Source organism: Palaemon carinicauda, chromosome 2 (assembly GCF_036898095.1).
Source record: "Palaemon carinicauda isolate YSFRI2023 chromosome 2, ASM3689809v2, whole genome shotgun sequence".
Taxonomy (NCBI): domain Eukaryota; kingdom Metazoa; phylum Arthropoda; class Malacostraca; order Decapoda; family Palaemonidae; genus Palaemon; species Palaemon carinicauda.
This window is the reverse complement of record NC_090726.1, coordinates 178,670,858-178,678,357: the sequence shown is the minus strand read 5'-3', so window position 1 is coordinate 178,678,357 and position 7,500 is coordinate 178,670,858.

The window sequence follows — 7,500 nt, the reverse complement described above, 5'->3', positions numbered from 1 at the left end:
ATATATATATATATATATATATATATATATATATATATATATTCATATGTAAATGAGGTACCTCGAAAATATTTTATCGTTATTCTAGATACAGAAAAGAAGACAAAGGCCAACAATGTTATAATCATAAGTAATAAAGTAGATGATTAGTAACATAAATTTAAAGAAATAATAAATGACATAATCTTCAACCAACAGTACAGTATAGAGGAGGATAAACAGTTGGGATAACTGTGAACTATTTTATTATATTCTGTATTGCAGTCAACACTTATCCATCACCTTAAAGGGAAACATATTCGCTCCCACAATAATATTTTTTTTTATTCTTCTTGCTTTCACAAAAATATTAAAGTTATGACCGTTTTATCTTCTATGTTTTCTTACTTGAGTTATACAGAAGAAAATTCCTAGTAGAAGGAACCGCATTTACTCGAGTTTGAAGAGATTTAGAAGTAATAAACGAATTTTGAGCGAAGCGAAAAATCTATTTTTGGATGAGATAGCCATGGCATCCTGATGGAAGGTTCCTTTTTGGTAGCTTCCTTGGGTATATCACTACTAAATATTCCCAGAGAATTTAACCACAGGTTATCACAGAATTCTAGCTTCTGGAGCGAGTATCCTAAAGGTTTCCCTTTTAAGACATCATATATCAACAGGGGACGCATGTATTAACGCGCCACATAGCTATCTACACCCCAAACAGAGTTAACACTTCGGTGTGTAGGGGCGGAGAATAGCTGGGGAGCCGTTCCACAGCTAATCTCGTTCGTGGCTACTTTTGGTACTCGAGACGTAAACAAACGGGCGCCATTGCTAAATGACGTCACGTCCGTCCTCATCCTGAAGCCATTTGCTTGCCGATCGCCATGATACAGCAGAGCAGGGTGGGATCTGAAAAACTGGACGAAGTAGTAGGGAGGGTCTATCAGGACGCCATGGCTATCTTACCCAAAAATAGATTTTTTCGCTTCGCTCAAAATTCGTTTTTTGGGCTCAAGCCATGGCTTCCTGATGGAAGAATACCAGAGAATCAATTTATCGTGGTAGATTTTCCCCTATTTGAGTAAGTGCCAAGGGCTTTGAACAGGGTAGCATAGTAATCTTAATAGAAGAACCGTAGGGAAAAGATCTTCCTGCCCCCTTGGCAGTGAAGTTCCCACGGGCCATGCCGAGATCAAAGTGGTTATCGAAGGGCTATTCACCTTGCTAGAAGAACCTGAAGAACTTGGAGACAAGACTGAATGGTTGGCATTCATATAGGAACATTCTCAAGGGCAGACCAGTGGTGGTTAGGCACTGTATGTTAATGGAGAATTGTCTGGTCTCTAAGGTATGAAGAGAGTAAGTATTCGTATTGGAATATTACATTGCACAAGTGAATATATAATAAGGGTTGAGACCTTAGTATCTTCATCAACCATAAGAGCAAGGGGATAATAAAACTATGACAGACATGTATTTCATAGTATAAGTAGGAGCGGATTGAGACGCACAAGTAATAAAATAAAATTTTTATTTCACAATTGCAGAGAATATTAATGAAATGCAATATATGTGAAGTTAATTTACAACAAATTAAAATGTACATAGTAATGAAAGACTTGCTCTTGAATCTGAAAGAGAATTTCAAATTTATTAGTAGGCACTCGTTCTCAAGGAATGTCAGTCTTTAAAATAAAACACATCATGCTCTAGGCATGCGGCACTCGTGTGACAACTAGGACATTTCACCTGGGATAAGAACAGTTATATGAAAAGCACTAAGTGTTTTCAACATCACTACGTATCACTCGAGGGTCAACATAGGCACCCGAAGAGTTAGAGTCATAAGTAACTCACTGTTCTATGCAGAGTTAGGTGCAGGTTTCATAACACTACCTGCGGCTACCACAAAATGTTTGACTTTGTGCACTTGTTTCGCATAATGTTTGAAGAAAACACGCGAGGATTTCCAGCCTGTGAAACTCTTAAGGCTTTCGAAATCCATACTCTGAAAGAAATTCAGAGACGATGCAACTTTTCTAGGATCGTGACCGGCGGGTGTACTGTCAGGATCCGCTCTGCGAATGAAGTAGGTGATTTTCGCTCTTAGTTGTTTCAGTGACAGGTCGCTGCCCGATGTTTGTCCTTTGAAGAGCTGGCCTCCACCAAAGTCCAAAGTTCTGCGAAGATAGACCTTGAGGCTCTCTACTGGGCATAGAGAGGCATCTTCTTTCAGGGGGCATATTCTCCAAGGGCCCCATCTTTTGGTGGGTAATTCGTTTTTGGCGAGAAACATCGGATCCGGGAAGAGGGTAAGGTCTCCTGAGTCAGTAAACAGGATATGGCCCTCTTCTCTCGATAATGCCACTATTTCGCTGACTCGGGCTCCTGAAGCAAGAGCAAAAAGAAATATAACTTTCTGAGTCAGATCCTTGAGAGGGCATGAATCATTATCCAAGTTGGAGGCGAAATGGAGCACCTTGTCCAAAGACCAGGAGATCGGTTTCGGTGGGGGTGCTGGGCGTAGACGAGCGCATGCTTTCGGCAGTTTATTGAAGATGTCACTGGACAGATCAATCTGGAAGGCATACAACAGTGGTCTAGTCAAGGCCGATTTGCAAGTAGAAATCGTGTTGGCTGCCAAGCCCTGTCCATGAAGGTGAATAAAGAAGGACATGCAGAAATCAATGGTAATTTCCGTAGGATTTTTTGCCTTGACGAATGAGACCCATTTTCTCCAAGATGATTCGTATTGCCGTCTTGTGGATTCGGTCTTGTATTCCTCGAGGAAGTCTAGACTTTTCTTCGAGATCCCAAACCTTTTCTTCGCGGCTAGGGAGAAAAAATCATGAGATGAAGGTCCTTGATTTTCGATGATGAAGCGAAGACAGTCGACTTCTGTACTTGCTGGGAGAGAACTGGGCCCGGGAGAGGGATCAGCGTGGGCTGCAGCTCCAGGACCAGGGGGTACCAATTGCTCCGGGGCCACTTGGGAGCCACTAGGGCCGCTGTCCCTTTGAAGGTTCTCAGCTTGGAGAGGACTTTCAGCAGAAGGTTGGTGGGAGGGAACAGGTAGATCTTGGACCATCTGTTCCAGTCCAGTGACATGGCGTCGACTGCCTCTGCCTTGGGGTCCTCGTACGGGGCCACATATCGAGGAAGTTGATTGTTGTCGCTCGTTGCGAAGAGATCGATCTGAAGTTCTGGGACTTGGTGAGAGATGAAGGAGAATGATCTTGCGTCTAGAGACCATTCCGACTCTATCGGGCTTGTCCGGGATAGAGCGTCCGCCGTCACAATGCGGAATCCTTGTAGGTGAACTGCAGACAGGTGCCACTTCTTCCTCTCTGCCAGACGGAAGATTGTCAGAAGCACCTGATTTATCTGGGACGATCTTGAGCCTTGGCGATTGAGACATCGAACTACCACCGAGTTGTCTAGGGTTAGACGAATATGGATCGAGGGAGGCGGGGAGAGTTTCTTCAGTGTTAGAAGGACCGCCATGGCCTCCAAGATGTTGATGTGAAACGTCTTGAATAGGGGAGACCATGTGCCTTGAGCCTGTTTTTGGTGGGAGTGACCTCCCCAACCCTCCAGCGAAGCGTCCGTGTGGATGTTGAGTGATGGAGGTGGGTGTTGAAGAGGGATGGACCTTTTCAGGGCCGTCGCTTCCGACCACGGCTTGAGGAGAAGCCGAAGTCTGTTTGGGAGCCGTCTCTTGAGGTCTCTTCGAGCGATGGATGCAGAACGTCTCCAGACTCCCACGACATCCTTTAGCTGTGCACGAAGCACTGGGTTTGTCACTGAGGCGAACTGTAGAGAGCCTAGAACTCGTTCCTGCTGGCGTCTTGAGATCCGTTTGGATTTCAGTAGTCGCTTGACAGACCCTGCTATTTCCTTCCTTTTCTTCTGGGGGATGGAAAGGCGGTGTGACTGAAGGTTCCACTGGATTCCTAACCATTGGAACTTCTGAGCAGGAGAGAGGCGAGATTTCTTCGCATTTATCTTGAATCCCAGGTGTTCTAGGAACTGGGTGACTTTGCTGCAGGATTTTAAACAATCCTCGGGCGATGGAGCCCAGACTAGCCAGTCGTCGAGGTAGGCCATCACCTGGCCGTCTCGGAGGCAGAGCTGTTGTACTATGGCGTCCGCCAGCTTTGTAAAGATCCGAGGGGCCACGTTGAGGCCGAAGGGCATGGCCCTGAAGGCTTAGCTTTTCCTTTGGAGTCGAAATCCTAGGTAGGAGGAAGCGTGATGGTTCATTGGAACGTGCCAGTAGGCATCCGCTAGGTCTATGGAAACCGTGTAAGAACCTCGAGGCAGAAGGGTCCTTATCTGTTGAAGAGTCAGCATCTTGAACTTGTTGTTCGCTATGAACTTGTTGAGGGGGGATAAGTCCAGAATGACTCTGAGCTTGTCGGAGTCTTTCTTGGGGACGCAAAACAGTCTCCCTCAGAACCTGGTTGACTTTACCCTCCTTATCACCTTCTTGTTCAAGAGATCAAGGACATATTCTTCCAGAAGGGGGGTTGATTGTTGGAAGAATTGCTGGAAGGTTGGGGGTGGTTGAGTCCAACTCCAGCCTAGACACTTCTTGACGATGCTGTGTGCCCAGGGATCGAAGGTCCAACGATCCTGGAATTGGCGGAGTCTTCCTCCCACCGGAAGCACTTAATTGCTTCTGGTGATCCCAAGGGCTTACTGCCTCGGCCGCTAGCTCCCTTTCCTCCTCTGCCTCTGGAGGGACGGCGAGATGCGTCTCTGCCTGCACCTCTGTTTGAGCCTCTACCTTTGGGACGAAAGGTAGTTGTCTGTTGCTCAAAGGCAGGGGTGAAAACCGGTGACTGGGACAAAACCGGTTGGGTGACCAGCTGAAAGGTCTGTTGTGGCTGAGCAGCCACTTGGGGAGTAGCGGGTCCCGGAAACTGCCGTCTCTGTTGACGTTGCTGGGGTTTTGGCTTGAAGGATTTCCTCTTAGGTTGAGGGCCATCGTCCTGAGAGGATTTCCTCTTTTTCGACATGCCCCACTTGTTGAGAAGATTCCTATTCTCAGTGGCGGCCTTGTCGGTGATCTCTTTCACAAGGTCGGAGGGAAAGAGGTACTTACCCCAGACGTTGGAGGAAATCAGCCTCCGGGGTTCGTGTCTCACTGTGGCACCTGAGAACACGAATTCACGACAGGCTCTCCGAGCCTTCATGAAATTGTACAGGTCCTTTACCAGAGTCGCCATGTGCGATTTGGCGAGTACCATGTAGTGGTCGGGGACTCTGGTGTCACCAGCCATGACGTCAAGCTGTACTTGGAGGGACATGGATGCTGCGAGCCTTTCCTTCGTGTCTTGTTCCCGACGAAGGAGATGGTCATTAAGTTTCGGGAGGTCTTTATTAAACTGACGTTCAGCCATGTCAGGATCTAGTTTTCCCACCACGAAGGTATGCTGGATATCCTTCCAGTGTCGAGCGTCGGGGGGAGTCACCATGGAGAAGGGTCTGCACTCCTCCAGTGCAGGACAGGGCTTCCCTTCTTCCACTGCCTTGTGACACGCAGCGAAGGCCTTTTCCGTAAAGGGAAGGACTGCGTCGTCGGGTGCGACGTAGGTAGGATGCTTCTTGCTCAGTGCCGGGAGCATTGAGCAGGTAAAGCCCCTACTTTTAACAGCTTTGGCTAGCATAGCCTGGGCCTTCTGGAGATTGAAAACTATCACCTCCTTTGGTTCGGTCTCCTCTTTAGAGGCAGGTTCGGATCGAAGCCTGACGTAACAGTCCGGGTAAGCCTCAAAGCTCGGGAAGAACTCCACTTCTTCCAGGGCAATCGAGCCGATCTTCTCGCTGATGAAGATCCTGCCCGTTGCGATGATCATATGCTCAGCATACCTCCAGGGGTTGGCGTGTGAGCATATCAGGAGGTCCTTAACCGAAATCTTCTTCGATTCTTTGGAACCTCCCATGGACCTGATGTACTCGTGTGTCACTTGAAGCTTCTGATCCATAAGGGCTTCTATCATACGGAACATCTCCTGGGCGGATGGGATGGGGTCCGGGGTAGCGGAGGTAGACGGGAGAGACACTTCCGTCGGTGTAGGAGTAGGGGCGGGCGTGGAAGGCGGAGCGACCTCCTGCTCCGACTCGATGTAATCCACCTGGTCCTTTTCATCGTCCGCGTCTTGGGCCATGAGGGTCCTCTCCGTGTTCTCCGAAATATCCGACATACGTTCCTCGTTGTCGGCATCCAGGTGACACTCGTGGTGCATGGACTGGGCCATGACAACATCGGGTTCCACCGATATCAGGACGGTGGGGATCTGATCCTTGGGGACCACAGAATCTGGGGATGCCTTTGGGAACAATAAGGCCCTCATGTCTTCAGTGGCAAGGTACGGTCCAGTGGCGTTCTTCTGGAAGCCACGCACCCATTTGCGTAGCTTCTCTCGAGAAGCGTCCCTAACCTCCGCTGAGGGAGGATTGTTGAACGCGTCGACCAGGCGATCCTGGCAGACCGTACAGTTCTGCGGGTCCCAGAACTTTAGATCCCCTTTCTTGTTGGCACAAGGGGCGTGGGTCCTACACGCCGTGTGTCCATAAAAGTGCGGGCACTTCACTGCACAGAAGCTGTGGTTGCACTTCAGTTGCTCCTCCTGTAAGAGAAAGAGAACATGAGTATGGGGGAGTCATAAGGATGACTCTTAAACTAAAGTTAAATATTAATTGATTAATTTTAACTTAACATTAAGTGTGATGCACAGAGAATGGGCGGAAAGAAGGAGATAGATATATACTCCGTGTAACCCGCCCGGCTGGTTACCGTGACCTTCATCCATAGACAATCTGTTGTGACCGAAGGCACAGGATAGAATTCAACATGGAATGCCCGTAGGGCAGTGGGAATTCTATTGGAAATTGTCAAGGGTATAAGGCTAGGACTGAGGCCACTCAGACACTAGAATTGGGAACTAGAAGATCCCATAGGGTAACGGTTTCCGGCAACCAGCCGTGCTAAGATACACACAGCATGCTGGAAATCTGTGATATGCAAGAAGACAGCATGGTTACTAATAGAACGGTAAGATAATACCAATCCATTTACGTAACCAAGTCATCTGGTTGCGATGTAGGGCTATCAACATCAGATGATAGCTAGTAGAAGGGGGTGCAAGTCGTCTTGACGCCTCCGGAAAGCTCCGGCAGACCGCCGGCACACCGGAGGCCGCTCCATCAGAGTTTCTGGCATTAAGGAAGACAATATAGAAGTCAAGTGTAATACCAGGGTGGCGTCCGCCGGCACAGCGGCGGCACGCCGGAAGGGAGCGGCGGCTCCAGCAGCCGGAGGTAGCCGGCTTGGTGACAGGGACAAGGATGGTTATAGCGGAACCGGAGTGCCGGCAGTGGATGCCAACACTCCGAGGGCCGGCCGGTGGACGGACGACTGAAGCTATGAGGAAGGAGGGAGGGCCATCGGCTAGGCGCCGGCGGCAGGCGACAATCCCCCGGCACGCGGGGGACTGGCGGCACAGA